The sequence below is a fragment of the Stenella coeruleoalba genome, assembly GCF_951394435.1.
Source record: "Stenella coeruleoalba genome assembly, chromosome: 17".
Taxonomy (NCBI): Eukaryota; Metazoa; Chordata; class Mammalia; order Artiodactyla; family Delphinidae; genus Stenella; species Stenella coeruleoalba.
This window is the reverse complement of record NC_137163.1, coordinates 78,035,419-78,054,673: the sequence shown is the minus strand read 5'-3', so window position 1 is coordinate 78,054,673 and position 19,255 is coordinate 78,035,419. Positions and strand designations below refer to the sequence as shown.

The following is a 19,255-nucleotide window of genomic DNA, read 5'->3' as shown; positions in this document are numbered from 1 at the left end:
GGCAAAAAGAAAAGAAAAAAGAACCTAGAAACAGTCTGTTATCATCTAGTTAAGGGGTGGGATGTTCAGACTTGAAGGCGAAGCTCCAGGAAACATTGTAGCTTAATCCTGAAGGCACGTCATCTACTGTCGTGTTTTGGACGCATATGTTACTTTTTATGTTACTTTTTATTTTTATTTTTTTTGTATGGCAGAATAGCTTGTTTGCTTGGAATCACTGAGACACAAAAAGTCTTCTCCAAAAGACACTGAGAAGAGAAAGAACAGAGATGAAAGGGGAGAAAGGCAGAAGAGGAGGTTTTCACAGGAAGCGAAAACCATCCAGTAAGTCTCCATACTGCTGGGCAGGAGGGCAGGGCTGGGGGGAGAGGCTCCTCCAGGGAAGCTGGCTTACGCTACTGCTGTTGCTGTTGTTATTATCACCATAATTATCCTCCTCCTCCTCATCGTTATTGTTTCGTGCAGATAGAGACCAGGAAAGTGTTTCAGGAAAGGAAAGGACCCTGAGGCTCAGCACAGAAGCACCGGGAGAGCCGGGTGCAGGGGACACACACCCGGGGAACCGCGGCCTGTAACCCAGCTGCCAGCCTCCCAGGAAGAGGCTCTCAGAGCAAACTCGTCATCTCGCTTGTCAATAACACTAAGCACCTGCTTTCCAGTAAACCCGCCCGTCGGGAAGCCCACGTGCTGTCCTCTACCAGTGAACCAGCAGTGGGCACTTAACCTTTAGATTTTGACGATCAAAGGGAAGACCTGCGTTTCAGGGCTCGGCCTTCTCATCAACTTGACCACATCAGGAAGATAAAGAGGCAGGTGCCGTGCTCCGTGCGCCTGTCCCTGAGACACTCAGAGGAAAAGAACACGTCCTATTATTCCCAACTGTTTTCTTTGCTCTTTCTCCCGGAAGGATACACAGAAAGAAACATTTTAAAAAGTTAACCCCGCGTTCGGCTAAATATGTAAACAAATAAAAAGATCTGCAAAACGTAGCTGGCAGCCTCCGCTTGGTGACTTTTAAGCTTCAACCACTGTTTACAACAGAAATGGGCCTTTATACCCTACTTAGAGTATGCTTAACACACCTACCCTCAGGATACATCAAGGCTACAAATCAGGACTGAAATTTTAGAAACATAAAGTGGGAGAGTAATGTCGAAAACGCGCGGGCGTCATTATTACTCATTTCTATTTCCTGGAAACTAATGTCCCATCATGGCTCTTTTTGGTACACATCAAAGCAAAGCCTTGATTTTAGCAGCGGTATCTGTAAGTGCCTCCCGGATGTTAGCACTTATTTCTAGTATTTTAACAGACAATTTATAGATAATTCTCAGAAGCAAGGCAGTCAAGGAGCTCCACGACCTGGCTCCAGACTCCCTTTCCAACTCCATCTCCTTTCCTTCCTGCTCATGCCACCCATCCTTCCAACACACACACACACACACACACACACACACACACACACACAGTCTCATACACTCAAACACACAACCATGTGCATTCAGACACACCCACACATACACCTGCCCCCCGTATTCCCTGACCGGGCCAGGCATCCTCTTTCACACCTACACACCTTAATCCAAGTCACCTCTGCATCTGCCTCCTCTGTCCTCCCAACAGCCTGTCCAAAGCCTACACATTCTTCAATGACTAACTTATTATTGCTTCTTCAGTGGAGGGGTCTCGGAGCTGCCCTTCCCCAAGTGCAACTTGCAGGTGCTTTTTTTTTTTAACTTTTGCACCTTCATGCCCCTCTTGCAAAACCCGTCGGTTTCTACCAAACACTTTGGTTTTCCACGTGTGTGTGTCTATCACCATCATCGCTAGAGCCCTTACAGATGCAAATCACGTCACCAGCCACTGTGGACATCTTAGTGCTGTGAGCAGAGCAGAGTGTCAGTAAATACACCTGGAACTGTTGAAGAATATGAAAGAAACCGCACTTGCAGTTACTTAATTCATTTGAAGAGAAACATCGGGTTACTAGTACTAACGCCTTACGTTGGATACATTTAATCTCCCAATAACCCTTCACCCATTTAATGATACAAAAGTGAGACTCAGAGAGGTTAACTGTACTGAAGGGCAGAAAATATTTGCAAATGGTATGACTGAGTATATAATATAAAACAGCGAAATATATAAATAGCTCATACAACTCAACATCAAAAAAAACCAAACAAACAACCCAATTAAAAAGCGGGCAGAAGACCTGAATAGACATTTTTCCAAAGATACAGATGGCCAGCAGGCATACGAAAAGATGCTCAACATCACTAATCAACCGAGAAATGCAAATTAAAACCACAATGAGGTATCACCTCACACCTGTCGGAACGGCTATCATCGAAAAGTCTACAAATAACAAATGTTGGTGAGGATGTAGAGAAAAGGGAATCCTTTCAGACCGTTAGTGGGAATGTATATTAGTGCAGCCACTATGGAGAACAATATGGAGGTTCCTTAAAAAACTAAAAGTAGAACTACCTATGATCCAGTCATTCCACTCTTGGGTATGTATCTGAAGAAAACAAAAACACTAATTCAAAACGATGCATGCACCCCCATGTTCGTAGCATCACTCTTTACAATAGCCAAGATATGGAAGCAACTTAAATGTTCATCAACAGAGACATGGATAAAGAAGATGTGGTACATATATACAGTGGAATATTACTCAGCCATAAAAAAGAATGAAAATTTTGCCATTTGCAGCAACATGGATGGACCCGGAGGGTATCATGCTAAGTGACAAAAGTCAGACAGAGAAAGACAAATACTGTATATTGTCACTTATATGTGGAATCTAAAAAATAAAACAAGTGAATGAATAGAACAGATTCATAGATATACAGAACAAACTAGTAGTTACCAGTGGGGAGAGGAAAGGGGGAAAGGGCAAATAGGGTTAGGGGATTTATAGATACAAACTACTATGTATAAATGGATAAGCTGCAAGTACATATTGTACAGCACAGGGAACAGAGCCATTATTTTACAGTAACTTTAAATGCAGTACACTGCACAAAAATATCGAATCACTATGCTGTGCACCTGAAGCTAATGTAATATTGCAAATCAACTATAACTTCTGTTAAAAAAAGAGGTTAACTGTAGAATAATTGACATCTAAGACGTTGGGGGTTCAGATTAAACTGGAAAGAGAAAATAAAAATGTATGTAGAAGCTGGCGGGGATGAAATGGCTCTCTTTACAGAAGACCCCATCACGGCCGAGAAATGCACAGCTGACCGCTACTGCTCTGTGTATGTCCGACACAGCTACCCAAGAAGGGGCAGTCACCGTACTTCCAAGTACGAAGAAATATCCAAGACTGAATCCTGGGGCCCCCCACTCTACCCGCCCCCGCCCCGCTTCTCCCGCTCCCTGGACCCCTCACCTAACTCACCAGTAAACAGATGGAGTAAGTGGGGTGTCTTCTAGTCCGAGTGTTAAAAGCACACCACCCCAAAGCTAATCTGACAAAGCAAACATGTAATCACTATCTGTATTTATTTCAGTGAAGGGAACCACGGTCCAGTAGCTGGACGTATTCCAGCAGAGGCTGAGGGGCCCTGTCCAGGGTGCTGCAGTAGAGATTCCTCACTTAAGAAGGAAAATCTGTCACTCTCGTGGCCGTGTCCTAGGAAAGGGCCCTCAGAGGTCCATGCCTCCTCTGAGGCTCACAGGCCTCCTGGCCCGTCACACCCTCTGACCCAGTACTTCCACACCTGGGACTTGATCGTGGAGGAAGAATCCAAAAGGTACATAAAGATGCCCAAATATCAATCACCTTCTCTAACACAGGAAGTCCACAGGTGATGCAAACGTCCACCCAGCAACAGGGGCAAAACAAGGGCGCGGCAAGGTGACGCTCTTCCGCTCAGAGCACTCTGGGGCGTGTGGACAGTGCCTGGACAGGAAAGAGGTGGGATCAGGGGGCCCAGGGAGACCCATCACAGCAGGTGTGCAGGAGAGTGGGCTTCTTCCTGGACAGGTGGCGACAACAGTTCAGAGACGGACTGGATAAGGTCTTGTGAATGATGGACCGTAACAACGCTAGGAAATCAGAAATCGAGGATGCGGGAGCCAACGTCACATCCCTACAAACCCCATCCCCATTAGGGTCCTCCCCAGAGCCTCCAAGACTTGCTGTGGGCTTTACACACACTAACTGCTTCATCAGAAGGCGCGGGGAGAGGAAGGTGCTCGTGTCGTGCACCTAGAAAGTGGCCGAGGGACTTCCCTGTGGTCCAGTGGTAAAGAATCCGCCTTCCAATGCAGGGGACACAGGTTCGATCCCTGGTTGGGGAACTAGGATCCCACAAGCCGCGGGGCAACTAAGCCCACGCACCGCAACTACTGAGCCCGTGTGCCTCCACTAGAGAGCCCGAGTGCTGCCAGCTACAGAGCCCACGTGCTCTGGAGCCTGCGCACCACAACTAGAGAGAGAAAACCCACATGCCACAACTAGAGAGATGCCCGCACGTCACAATGAAAGATCCCGCATACCTCAACAAAGAGATCCCTGTGTGCTGCAACTAAGACCCGACGCAGCAAATACGTAACTGTATGATCTTAATTACATAGAAATGGATGCTTAGTTGTGCTTAAATACACAAACGAGACCTAGAAGGACACATCGAATGGTAAGCTGCTTGTGATGATGGATGACTGTGTTCTTTGCTTCTTGTGTTCTTTGGTTTCCTATTATGCACATGTTAACTTTTTTTTTTTTTTTTTGCGGTACGCGGGCCTCTCACCGTTGTGGCCTCTCCCGCTGCAGAGCACAGGCTCCGGATGCGCAGGCTCAGCGGCCCTGGCTCACGGGCCCAGCCGCTCCGCGGCACGTGGGATCTTCCCGGACCGGGGCACGATCCCGCGTCCCCTGCATCGGCAGGCGGACTCTCCACCACTGCGCCACCAGGGAAGCCCTCACATGTTAACTTTTAAGAAATAAATGTTATTTTGAAAACCTTAAAAAAAAAAAAAAAAAAAGGGCTTCCGCAACGGGAGAGGCCACAACGGTGAGAGGCCCGCGTACCGCAAAAAAAAAAAAAAAAAAAAAGGAAGTGGCTAAGTGGGACCCTGGAGAGCTCGATCTTTTGCCCCTCCTGCCCATGTGCGCACACGGGGTGAGGAAGCCCCTGGAAAAGCTTTCCCGGCTGGCTGTGCACCCACCTCCCTGTGGCGTGGTGATATATAGACAGACGTATCTGCCGCTGTCCTCTCGTGTCCTCTTCTGGGGGTCTAGACACAGGGACTGAATGACAAGTGTGCCATTCTAGGAAAAAATTAATTGATGCTATAAAAATGGGCCTGTTTCCCCCCCCCCAAGCATGATGCTTTGCAGAGAAGTTAGGATGGGGAGGGCGTGTGGTCTGGACTCTGACACCCAGTCTGTTTCTCCAGACTGGTACAGCCTCAAGGTGAGACTGGACCCTTCACGACTAACTCCCTGTGCACTAGACAAACATTTGCTTTCTGCTGGGCTAAAATCCATCTTATCAGTCTGTTAGGAGGAAAAGCAAAGAAGCCAGCAAATGAATCTCCCTAAGCAAGGCCAAAGTACGCCTTTCACGCACACACCACTCTTACTTTTCAAGAGAACAAAGACACCCTCCCCTCCCACATGTCCCTTTACCAGGTGTATTTAGACCTTCGTTAAAGGGAAAGCAAAAAGAATCAGGAAACCTCTGAAAACGATAGCTATAAAGAAAGATTGAAAAAGCGGTAGAAATGGGTCCAGTTCTGACATTTGAGGGAAGGTCCCCATATCCCCAACGTTTTGCTTGCCCTCAAGCACTCCGTTTTGAGGGGCAATGGCCTGGCAGCAAAGAGGAAGGATGGCCATAAGTGGGCCCAACGCGGAGCCCCGGACCCCGAGGACAGCAGCTGAGCAGTGGACGCAGCCACGGCTGGCAGGGAATGGAGCGCCGCAGAAGGACAGCGACCCACGAACGGCTCAGGCCTGGCCCATCTGTCATAAACACCAGGTCCAAAGGCCACAGGTGCAGACAGTACTAAAAAGTAAAAATGACACGCAGGCAGAGGCCACTCGATAGAACAGGAGGAATTAAAATCTAGGACTGGTTTCCAATCAACAAACGGGCTGACAACACTCTATTCATCTTTAGCACCTGTTGTTTCTTCCTCTCTCTGGTTCACCATGAATGAAACAGTTTTATTTATAAAAGATGTGTGTGTACCCAGGACCGGCCTTTCGCCTATTGTGAACGAGGCAAAGTTTATCTTGGGTGCCCTCCCCGGCCAGCTGGCCGCTGCTGCGCCCTCTCTGTCCCAGCAGGTGTCAGGGCCCTCTTCCTGCGGCCAAGACCCTGCTCAGAGCCTCCACTCACTCTCCCGATTTCACAAATGTTTCTTCAACACCTAGAATGCAAAGCACCGTGCTAAACAAGAGGTGAGAGTTTGAAAAAGCTGTGAAAGTCAGCCATGTTGCTGGCACGCAGGTGAGGGATGCCAACACAGACACTGGGAGGCAAGTACAGACGTTTCAGTGGTCTGCCAAAGCGCAAGACAACGGCCAGGAAACTACAGAGGCAGGAGGGTCCGTCCCAAATGGCGAGATCTGAAAAACCCTAGGGAAGCAGCAGAATGTGAACTCTGGCCTGAAGATGGGAAGGACTCTGGGCAGGATTCTGACTGGCAGAAGAGAGGAGGAAGGGCACCCCCGTGGAGGGAAGGGGATGAGCAGTGGTGTGGAACTGGGCGGGCTCAGGGAGCGGTAGAGAGGCAGCAGACCACACGTCGTTTTGAATTCTGGATCCGCCAGAGCCTAGCTGTTTGAACTCAGAAAATTAATTAGCCTCTCTGAGCCCTGATTCCTCATCTGCAAAATTAAAACGTGCTCAACACATAATTACTGAGGCTCTTGTAAGGGGCAAGCTCTGACTCGGCGTTAGGACATCATTGAATGAAGAGCACCTTCCCCAGAGGGTTTACACAGTGTCGAAGAACATAGATGTGAAGAGCTTAGCACAGTGTCCATCAAGGAGTGGTGTCGGCGAGTAGCTGCTGACGCCTGTGGGGACGGTGATGCAGGTGGTGAATGGCTGGGGGGCTAGGATCCCAAATGTAAAGATCTCGAATCAGTGACCAGTCTACCTCCCAAGAGGCCCCCGGATCAGTCCCCAGCTCAGTGGAGCCACGCGGTCCACGATGCAGTCCAGGCATCCACTCCTCCCACTACAGTATCCTCCCAGGACCGTCCCCCTCACTGGAGGGAAAACAAGAAGGGAACACGCAGGGGCGAGGGGCTGAGTCTGCAGCGAGAGGGAAGGGCTTCCCGCGGGGACCTCCTGTCCATCCCGGGGCTCCTGCTACCCAGAGAATTGCATCTCCTTTCCTCTTTTGTCTCCCGTTCTGTGGAATCTCCGTCTTCTGCTGAGATAAAGGTTAGCTTGGGATGCCTCTAAGCTTTCTGTCTTCCCTTTCCATCTTCCCGTTCAGTCGAGGAAAAGAACAGTGAAGTTCACTTCTCAGGGCTGTCCACATCTTCCCTTTGGTGTTTGTGAAGGTAATAAGATCCCTCAGGTTCCATCCACTACACACCTTGCTCAAATGCGAGGGTCAGGTTGTCTGGTCTCTTTCCCTGGCTTCTACACTCAACGTTTTAAAAACATGGCACAATGTTATATATGATTCGTTCCAGCTTCTCTCTTTCTTTAACTTATTTTTCTGTAATTTTTATACTTCACTCTATTATCTTATTGTGAATATCCTCGATGATAATTTTAAGATCCATTTTTAATATTTTCTTCCAAAAGAGGCTGCCAACTGGTTTTTGGGTACTTGGTTTCCTCATCTATAGAACGTGGACATAATAGTGTCTACCTAGGGGGATGTGAAGCTCTAAAGAGATAAGAATTGTAAACCATTGTGTGTGATCCCAGATTAATAATAAAACCACACAACAGACTAGGGTAAATACTAGCAATACTGTATCTCTCTAGACTAATAGTAAGTTACTGAATAAAGGAGATCAAAAAAGATAAGTGCTGGGCTTCCCTGGTGGCGCAGTGGTTGAGAGTCCGCCTGCTGATGCAGGGGACACGGGTTCGTGCCCCCGTCCGGGAAGATCCCGCTTGCTGCCGAGCGACTGGGCCCGTGAGCCATGGCCGCTGAGCCTGCGCGTCCGGAGCCTGTGCTCCGCAACGGGAGAGGCCACAGCAGTGAGAGGCCCGCGTACCACAAAAAAAAAAAAAAAAAGATAAGTGCTACCACTTGGCAACCATCATCGTAATAAGGGATACAGGCAAGAATCATCAATAGATGTCAAAACCAGTGAGATAAAAAATCAGATAGGAAACAGAATCTTTACATAGTCTCAAAACATCTCCCCAGGAGTTATTAACGCTTACAAAGGGAAAAGCAGTAGCCGTTCTGTGAAGAACACCTCACCCACTTAAACTAAGCAGTAATGAGGCAAATCAGCGTCCCTGCCTCCTGACACAATACCCTGAGAAGAACACAGCACCTCTTCTACGGTTTTCCTGCCAGAAATGGACACCTTGAATCAGATCACGAGGAACCATCCGACAAGCCCAAACCGAGGGCTGTTTCACACAATAACTGGCCCCGAGGGTCAGGAGAGGTAGAGACTGGGGGGTGCTCCTGATTAAGACACTAAAGACACACGAGAGTTCAGTACATAACCCTGGGTTGGATCCTGCACAGTTGTTTTTTTTTGCCGTAACGGACGTTATCTGGATACCTGGCAAGTTCTGAATAAAGTTCGTGGATTGGATCCCTATTAATTGCACGTTTTTGATCGGGCATCATGGGAAGATCAGATAACATCCGTGTTCTGGAATACACACTACAGTGGTCAGCGGGAAAGGGGGTCATGTCTAGATCTTACCACAAACGTTTCATGAAAAAATAATTTGTGTCCATGTGCGCGCGCGTACGATAAATACGGAAAGAGAGAAAGAGAAAGCAAATTCGGTAAAACGTTCACAATTGGAAAATCTTGGGGACGGGTATTCGGGAATTCTTGATACTCAGAGCTTTTTCTGAGTTTGACACTGTTTCAAAATAAAAAGTTTTGAAACCGTCAGCACTAAAGCAAGGCCTCCTTAGAGACCGGTCTGTTTCGGAGACAGTGCACTGGGATTTTAATCCCAACTCCAGCACTTTCTAGTTCTATGGTCTTGAAAATGTTCCTTACTTCTCTAAAAGTATCAGTTTTGTCACCTGTACAAAGGAGATTATAATAACAACCTTGAAGGGCTCTGAGAGAATTAAATGAAACAATACAGCAAAATGAGACCCATGCCTGACACAAGACAGGGCTGGGATATTTGTTGAAAGAATGAAGGGCAGGAACGGAAGAAATCTGAGGCATTCGCAGCCCGTGGAGCAAATGCGCCTCTCATTACTTCTCTGGCTTCATAACATCCTAATATTTAACAGATACAGAGCAGGTGACCCCAGGGATGCAGAAGAAGTGGAAGAAAGGAAGACAAAGCGAGGTGTGATCCCCAAGACTCATCACTTAGCAGAAGATACCGAGCAGAGCTGTGGGAGAAGACGGCAAGCAAAGTCCATCTTCCCATTGCTGTCCCTCTTGGCGCTTTGAGAAGCTTAAGGCTAACTCATCCGTTGATGTTTCTACCACTTCTCTATAGTTTCCATCACAATAAGAATATCAACTCCTGTTTCATTTTTAACCAAAACGTTAGCTAAAAACAAAACAAATTCAACAACAAGGTCCTACTGTAGAGCACAGGGAACGATATTCAATACGCTGTGATGAACCATCATGGAAAAGAATCTGGAAAAGCACGCATGTATGTGCATACCTGAATCACTCCACTGTACAGCAGAGATTAACACAGCATTGTAAATCTGTGTAAATTAACACAGCATTGTAAAAGCTATACTCCAATAAAAAATTTTTTAAAATATTAAACAGAAAAAAAATAAAATAAAAAAACGAGCTCAATCCTATAGATATGTTTTAATGCTCACTCTTTTCTGTAAGATAAAAGTATAAATATACACATATTTGAAACAAAACAGTCTTTCAGGATCTTCCCAGTATTCAAAGCAACCTACAGCCCATGACTTTAAGTTACCTGTTCCAGGGCCAGTTACTATTTTAACCAGTTTGTATGTTATGACCTCAGAACCATAATTACGTTTATGCCTCTTGAACAAGCTGATGAAAAGAAACATTTGCTTAAGGCTCCCATCAATGAATGCAGAGCTTAGACTAGTCTTTAGCTTATACAAACGTTATGCTTATTAATTCAGAATATTCATTCAGTTATTGGAATAGGATGACAAAACTGTACAGTGAAAGGCTGATTTTCTACTATACATATTAGCTTTGCACGAAAACCCTTGGGCTCGGGAAATGTCCCAGCCTGAGGATTCACACGCCTCTCTGAATTTTTTAAACTGTGATTTAGGTATCAAAACTATCTCACCGGGCTTCCCTGGTGGCGCAGTCGTTGAGAGTCCGCCTGCCGATGCAGGGGACGCGGGTTCGTGCCCCGGTCCGGGAAGATCCCACGTGCCGTGGAGCGGCTGGGCCCGTGAGCCATGGCCGCTGAGCCTGCGCGTCCGGAGCCTGTGCTCCACAACGGGTGAGGCCACAGTGGTGAGAGGCCCGCGTACCACCCCCCCCAAAAAAACAACTATCTCACCAATGCTCATCAATGCACAGATAGACTATAAATGATCAACGTAAGTCCACCCTGATTAAGAACTCTCCAGCTGAATTTCAGCTTAAGAAATTCTGAAGCTGCCGATGGGCGGTCCACGCCAACAGTCACAGCATCCTTTAATTAAAAGCCAGCAATGTGACTCAGACCACCTGTTTCCTTAACCCTGCTCTATTCCTATTTTGGTCAGCGTTCTCTCTGGAGTATTTAAACTTTTATGAAAACAAATAGCAAATATTTATTCAAATTGATTACTATTATTTCACACCCTGAAAACTACATTTCCTACTATAAAATTACATTTATCTCCATTAATTTTAACAAGCCAAGGGTTATTATTCAAAGTGATAATCACAGTGGTAACTGTAGCTGGTGGAAGGGCTGGTAGCTAAAGCTACCATATACATAGTTAAAAATACACACATTCTTCTTATATAAATATAATCCTTATTTAAATTTCTTACAGACTCATGAAAGTGGCTTTTTCAAAATTTGCTTACTTAGATACACGGCAATGAGATGGTCATGTCCCAGTGAGTGTATCAGACAGAACAAAAGATAACAAATGCAGGGACAGCGGAATGGTGAGGGGAGGAGCTGGGGAAGGGGTGGAGGCTCTGCCTTTATGGCGGGGTCTGGACAACAGATGACTAACCGCTCAGCTCTCTGGACTTTGGGTGCAGCGTGGAGCCGGCAAGGAGACGTCTGCAGAAGCCCCATACTTGGGTAGCAATCTGCTCCCACTTAAAGAGTTCCACTGGGCTTCCCTGGTGGCGCAGTGGTCGAGAATCTGCCTGCTAATGCAGGGGACACGGGTTCGAGCCCTGGTCTGGGAGGATCCCACATGCTGCGGAGCAACTAGGCCCGTAAGCCACAACTACTGAGCCTGCGCTCTAGAGCCTGCGAGCCACAACTACTGAGCCTGCGCATCTGGAGCCTGTGCTCCGCAACAAGAGAGGCCGCGACAGTGAGAGGCCCGCGCACAGCGATGAAGAGTGGCCCCCGCTTGCCACAACTAGAGAGAGCCCTCGCACAGAAACGGAGACCCAACACAGCCAAATAAATAAGTAAATAATAAACTCCTACCCCCAACATCTTCTTTAAAAAAAAGAGTTCCACTGGCGGGATGTGCAGGCTGTATGTTCTGTTGCCGTATTTGTCCATCAGTCCAGTCACTAGTCAGTCGGTTGTGTGGACAAGAGGCAAGGTAAAGAAAGAAAAGAATATTCTAACTGTGCTGTCTGCCTACATGAGGCGAAATGTTTTATTTTAAACGAAACACAGAATGAATCAACGTGAACAGAGGAACCTTCACAGACCACAGGGTCAGTGACTCCGATTTCTCCCTCCCGCTCAGCTCTTCAGGAAGGATTCTGGGCTGGAAATAAGCCCAGCAGAACAAGACCCTACTCGTGGCCTCACGACGGGTCAAAGCAAACACGATCTGAGACGGGGCCCCTCTCGAAGGTCAGTGGGTGTGACAGCCAACAGGGACCCCGAGGTGCCACTCAGGCCAGCAGTGGTGGTTTCCTGGGGGCCAGAAATCTGTACCTGAAGGTGCTCTTGGGGTGACGTAGGGTAAGAGTTTGGGTTTCAGGAGTCTGTGCAAGAGCCTCGAGCAGGAGTGAAGCAGATCCCAGGACACGGGGTGCTGACTGTGGTCCCCCAAGTTAAAACGAGAGCTTGACAAAGTGAACCTGCAGGCAGCCAGCTGAAGTCTTAACCTCCAAGTGGATGTTTGTGTGTGAAATCCATCCATCTCTTCACCAAACCACTCACAACAGCCTGTGACACGAAGCCTTTGGTGTCTCTCCTTCCGCTACACACAGGACTCACACTGAGAAGTGAAGTGACTGGGAGTTCAAGGGCACTTTGACTGGGACCAGATGAATTGTAGCGGTTGCCTGGGAAACCTTTGAAGACAACAATACTTGATATGTCAAATATCTAAAGTCAACATGAGGCAAAGTCATTTAGAAGGTAACCCCAAGAAAGCCAATGGCATAAGAGGGACACCTGGCTTGTGAGAGCAGCTCCAATTTCATATGTGCTCAGGAACCGTGGGGAAGAGAAAAGCGTTCTGCAATCCTAATTAGCCGATAAGAATGATCACCTTAAACGCTAACTTCCAGATTACAGGAGAAAACTCAGTATACAGAGATTGAGATTCCCTCAACATTTATGCCTAGACGATTGGACTAAGGTTTTATAATAACCCTGTGACGAAACAGAACGTGTTTTCATAAAATTGTCCCTCTGAATTCTTTGGGATTCTGTGCCAGGTTAGTCTGTCTTATTCTTTCTGGATTTCCAGCGTAAAACGTTTGTCAAATATTGCATATTACATGTGGGCTTTTTTTTTTTTAAAGAACATCAAATGTTTGCTGTAGTCACTTGGAGGAGAAAAAATTTAACAAGTGGAACAATGTGCTATCATTTTCATCAAGGAAATGTGCATTTAATGGAAACCTTTCCAAAGCTGCGTTTTGTGTCATATGCTGAGTTTGAAAGGGGTTGTTCCATGAGGCTGAATTATGATTTTTTTCAATAGTTTTCAACAGAAAAATCACCCTGAAAAGCTTTATAATGAAAATGTGTGCATATTACTGGTATTTGCATTCACAGAGTCTTTTGTAACAAAATCAATCAAAAGTAAAATCACAGGGCTTCCCTGGTGGTGCAGTGGTTGGGAGTCCGCCTGCCGATGCAGGGGACGTGGGTTCGTGCCCCGGTCCGGGAAGATCCCACATGCCGCAGAGCGGCTGGGCCCGTGAGCCATGGCCGCTGGGCCTGCGCGTCCGGAACCTGTGCTCCGCAACGGGAGAGGCCACAACAGTGAGAGGCCCGCGTACAGCAAAAAAAAAAAGTAAATTCACAGTGCAAACACCTCTGATAAGGAAATCAAACTTTGTCCTCACACCTCAACACTTTCACAGTGAGAGGGTTATTTAGAGATTGGCACGTTTGGGCCTTTTAACAATTTATTTTAGAGGTGTATGAGTTCGGGGGAGGATGCTGTCCAAAAAGTACCACTTTCATACAGACATTTTCACTTCAGATTTTTAGACATCTGGTCAGAAAGCCTTCTGAGTCCATTGCTCTGCACTGCCCTCTGCTGGTGATGTCCTGTTAAGTGGTCTCAGGCCTCTACCCACCCCACATTACCACCTGAATTCACACTTACGTTGTTTAAGGGGCCCTATTTCTGATGGTGATGTACAAAGCTGTATTTTAATTTTAAATGTTTAAAGAAATAATTAAGGTAAAACTTTTTTTATAAGTTCAGGGTCTATGAATTTAAGTTTTATCGCACGTTGGAAGTAAAGCTTTTCCCAGAAAACGTACACAGTCACAAGTAACACACTAATGACAAACTGAGGACACTTTTTCCTCTAAAAAAATGGTTATAAAGTTGGTAAAGAAAACAGTGTTACTGTGAACTTATTTAATCGAGGAAGATTTTATGAGGAATGTCATCATTTTACCTCAACTGCACCACCACGGCTTACAGGAGAATCACTGCTTTTGTGTTATATTCTATGTTGACCTAAAGAAGTCATTGCAATTAATATGACAGCAATTTATCTGAAACAGAAAAATCAAGGCGCCAAGCTGTATACGACAAATGCATCCCACCAACTGTTCAAAAACCAGAGTCGACCACATCACAACGCCTGCAAGATAACAACTTCTACTTGCGTCATAACTTCTTTGTTTTACCCACCGTCAGGAGACAAAAAAAAGGACATGGTCCTGAAAACCAACCGCTTGACCTTTAAGCCTGCTGCAAGGACAATCTGGTTACAGTGCTAATGTTACGTGTATATAACCCGCCGACAAGTAACAGTGTTACAGATGCTTTGCTTCAGAAATGCATCTAGAACCCAAATAGCCACGACGTGACCCTCTGAACTTCATCCAAAGCACCCTCTGGAGAGTTCTAAATGCTGCTCATTTCTAGCAACCGAAATTAACTGGGGATTAAAAAAAAGAAAAGCTCTTATTGCTCAAGGGAAGCTCCGGAAAGCTTCCCTTGGCACCTGGACTCCAGAAAAGAAACATACAGAGTGCGGATGGCGCAGGTCCCCTATAGTGACGAGCAAACAGCTCCAGCAGGAGACATGCCTTCATGTTTGATGCTTATGATATGTAAGCAACTTATGTACTTCTCATTTGAGCACCGTAAAAGTGATTTTTAAAGAATCCTAAACAGAAAACGAGTCAGTCCCAGGACAACTATAAGCCTAAAAGGAATTCCATACTGGACAAGTAACATTTGCAGCGTTCAACCCACTGACGTTTTAGGAGACGTGCCTACCAGACACCACAATCCTTCCGGTCCCCTACCCCATCCACGTGTGCTCTGAAACGGCCCCCGGGGACCGCCACCGTCACAGGGGACCAGGGCTACAGGCCCGTCCTCAGCCCCGCACCCACACGTCCATCCTGCGTCGGCCTCTGTCACAGGAGACCAGGGCTACAGGCCCGTCCTCAGCCCCACACCCACACGTCCATCCTGCGTCGGCCTCTGTCACAGGGGACCAGGGCTACAGGCCCGTCCTCAGCCCCGCACCCACACGTCCATCCTGCGGCGGCCTCTGTGGGCTCCTCCCAAAGTTCAACACCGTGTGACGACATGAAATAACTTGAATCTATTTTTCACAGCATTTTCTTTTCTTACCTTTCACCTGGAGAATCTCTGCCGATGTGTAGAGAGTTATCTTTTCCGGGATATATTCCAAAAGGCTCTTATGCTATTTCTCTTAGGGTTTCTCCACGCGGCCCCATTCAGAGATGCTATTGCTTTCTACAGGAGAAAAAAATGTGCACATGAAAACGATCATCACAAAATCACTGATTTTTAAATCAGATCTAAAGAAATGCCAAAGCCATGGGAAGAGCACCTCGGGAAACTCCGTGAGGCATGGGTTTGGGGTGGTGGGTAGAAATCTCCTCTCCTCTTGTAGCTTTGTTAAAAGCTGTGTCTTCCAAGATGTAAATCAGTCAGCACTGTCTCAACAACGTTCTCTCCTTACCTCTAGCGCTCCAGGGAGGTCACGGTCTGTAACAAACATCCTGCCCTTCTCCTCACAAAAAAGTTCCATGGAGTCAGAATGCAGAAGCTGCAACTTGCTAACTTTGCTCTGGTTATTTACCACGCGCACAAAGAAAATGCTGTCCATTCAGAACTCATTTCAAAACTCTTTTCACGGAGAGCGGGCGAACAAGCGGGCTCATGTCCGAGCGCAGCCGCATCCCCAGCGCCGCGTGGTACGGCCGCCGCCTCCTACAAGGACCTCTTGTGAGCGGAGCGCGGGCGCGGGCCGGGGAGGCGCCCTCTCGGCCCCGAGCCCCGCGTGTCCGCCCCGCACTTGGCGGGGGCGGCCCTCTGCCCGGCCCGCTCAGCGGCCCCCGGCCCCCGGGGCCTGGGGCTGAGGCCCGGCCTTGCTGCTGAGCGGCGGCCTCAGGGCAGCTCGTTTAAACCTCGTGGGCTTCCGTTTCTTTTGTTTCCCGAGCCTCGTGGTGGCGCCCTTTTTGTTCGGTTCGAGGTGAAATCACCCCGAGCCTGGGACGGAGGCCCGCGGGGTTCCAGGGAGCCTGGCCGCCGAGGCTCCACCGCCCAGACCTCCGCCGCGGTCCCCGCACGCCCGCCGCCGCCGCGCGGACGGGGCCCAGGGGCTCCTTCCGGGCTCGGGACCCCGCCCCGGAGCAGGAATACAAGAACGATTAGAGGGGGCCGGACCGGGAGCCCGGGGACAGACTGCGGGCGCGCTCCGCGCAGCTGCTGTGGGCCCCTGCCTTCCCACCCCCGGCCCCGGCGAGGGCGCTTCTGCACGCCCCCTGCGCTCGCTGGGGAGGGGCGAGGGGGCCCGGAGGAACCCCCAGAACCCGTCTGGGACCACAGAGGAGCCACAGACAGCTCTGGAGGCTGAGGAGGAGCGCAGAGCGCAGGGATGCGGGCTATTGGGGCCGCGCCCACCTAGGGTGGGCAGAGCGCGAATGAGCGTTCCCAGGCCCAGATGTGTGTCCCTAGGGCCGGCAGGAGAAATCTATCCAACGGGGCCCCGCGGAGGGCGGGGGAGGCCCGGCCAGGAAGAGGCTGGAGGGCGGCCACGGGATAGGCACGGCTGAGGAAGGCACGTCCGTCGTGGGGGAGGGGGTGACCTAGGAAATGAGAGGCATCCCCCTGGGGTTCAAGGAGACTCGGAGAATGAGGACCCTTGCCGCCTGGGACTTCCAAAGACTCGGTGCTTTAGAAAGTCCACGGAGAGAGGGTTGGCTCAAACTGTCCGCCAGGGCAGGACACAGGACACCAGCGAGCCAGCGGAAAAAGGGCTGGGGCTCTGAACCTCTGAGCCACACACACGCGCGCGCGGGCACACACACACACGCGCACACACATACACTACAGCTGTGACGGCGGCAGTGAAATGGGGAAGGAGCAGACGTGAGACAGCAGAAGGCCCCCCCAGCCCGGCTGCAGGCAGACAGGCCCCAGGAGGAGGGCGGGACGAAGTAAAGCTAAGACAAGGCCAGCATCCGGCCAGTGCACGGGACCCGACGTTTCAAGGGCTGAACTGAGAATACTTCCCTGACTCACAGTGGCCAGGAAGGGGCTTTTGTATCATCTGAGAGCAAGCAGTACAGCTGGGGGAGCTGCCGCAGTTCACCAGGGGTCAAGGGCATTGGTCCCAGGGAACAAAGTTGACAACAGGAGGGAAAAGCGCACCTTGTATTTTGGTTCCATCAAGGACAGTGTTTTTTCAACATACCAGTTACTTAAGTGACGCGTGATAAACTCCTCTGTCAGACCAGAAGCTCCAGGAATCGGGGACCGTGTGTTTTGTGTTCCTTGAGGTCTCCCCAGAGGCTAATGCGGCCCCTGGCCCGTGGAAACCAACTGGCTGCCCCACCTGTTCTTAGCTGGGTGTTTTACTTGAAGCCCTCCTGTTCATCTTGGTCTTTCTAGAGAAATCTAGATGCATATATTTTCTCACAAACCTTTTGATCATTCTTACTAATGATTCTTCTTACTAATAATTCATTTTTTCCTTTCTGTGCTCGCCTCAGATGCTACCTCTCTCTGCTCCCTCACTTTCAGAGAACCTCACATACCTAGAGCGTCATTCCACGTACAGAAGGCCCAAGCTGAGTTTTGTGCAAGTTTTGATTGTCGGTAATCCCAAGAAGACCAATGAAAGAGCACCTCGCCAAGCTCACCTGAGGAGCTCAAGGTGCATCAGAAAACCCACCTGCAGTTTCTCTTGTGAGCTGCTTTTTCTAGATCCACATCAATTCTTTGTCTCCGGGGGCGGGGGGAAGAAATGACACTAGAACTTTCTGTGACCTCCCTGTTCATCTACCTTCATGCCACCTGCCGTGCTGATGAATTCTTGAGAAGGGTCTTCCCTGCTACATTCTCTTCTGGGTTGCAGAGAAGTTTGAGCATTTTGAGTGGCACAGAAGCAATTTCTCTTTGGCCAAAAGAGAAACTCAGGGGAAGGAAAAAAAAAAAAAAAAAGGCCAGCCTATTTGCGAGCTTCCCAAACGGAGCAGGTCTGGGTACAGCAGATGCAGACTCAGTTCTGGAATCCACAACATGCCATTCATCCCTCACGAGACAACTGGACACACCATCTCCGAATGTTGTTGCTGAACCAACCCGGGGAAATGTGCTTGCTGCTTACCCAAAACAAACTCCAACAGAGGCCAACTTCGACTGCGGCAAATTTGCGCATGGGAAGGTTTTCCCTACATATAATTTTGAACTCTTTTTTCCTTTGTGAAGGGAAGATGTATCGTCTGGGAGCCTATGTGGAGAGGTGGGGTTCTTACTTTATGGACTGTGGATCCAGAACGAAAACGGTGTTGCCCAAGAAGTTTCAGGGACAGCTAAGCAAAGACCCTTCCTCGAATTGAGAACGGGTGTGTGCGCCCTGGGGGGTAAGGGGCGTCAGAGATACGGGCCTTCCAATACCCACCTTTGGGGCCAGGGAAACACTCATGATTCGTTCCCTTTGGTACTGAAAGCCTGCCATCCATTCCTTAAGGAATCCCCTTCACACTGTGTGCTTTCCTGTGTCTTTGCACACAGGAGCTAACTTCCAGGCCCAGGACTAGGTACACTTCACAAAAAAAGCCGAGGAATCTCCCCTGGGGCCATGCCCAGGGACACCTTTGGGGAGAAGCACCCATTAGGGCCTTCTTCCTGAAGGCGACTCCGGGAGTCTGCTGGTTCTGAGCTCTTCCCTGGCTCTCTCCTCTTTGTCTCCTCTTTGAGACAAAGGCCCAAATAAAGAGACCTGTCTGTCAGTCCGGAGGCAAATCCCAGGTGTTTGTCCATCAACTCTCTGCCCGCTTCCAAAGCACACGGACAAAGCACGATATCACAGGAACCTAGGGTTCAGGGCTTTGTGCTCTGGGGAAGCTGAATTTGCAGTACTCCATCTACAGAGCATACAGGTCCACTCACAAGAGCATTCTAGCAAGATGGCAGAGTCCGGACATCCCTCCACAGACGGTGCTGTGAAGATGTGAACTCCTGGCTGCTTCCAAGTGTT

At 48.7% G+C, this 19,255-nt stretch overlaps 1 long non-coding RNA gene across 1 annotated transcript in view; it reads right to left on the bottom strand.

Moving 5' to 3' along the window:
• The window catches only part of LOC307175730, a 143,731-nt gene extending 127,290 nt beyond the window's left edge, over positions 1–16,441 (bottom strand). The window contains exons 1-2 of the long non-coding RNA XR_013824440.1: positions 15,731–16,441; positions 15,376–15,501 (exon numbers count right to left, since the gene is read on the bottom strand). This is a non-coding gene — a long non-coding RNA (uncharacterized lncRNA). The remainder of the gene's footprint in view (positions 1–15,375; positions 15,502–15,730) is intronic.
• Positions 16,442–19,255: the final 2,814 nt, after the last annotated feature.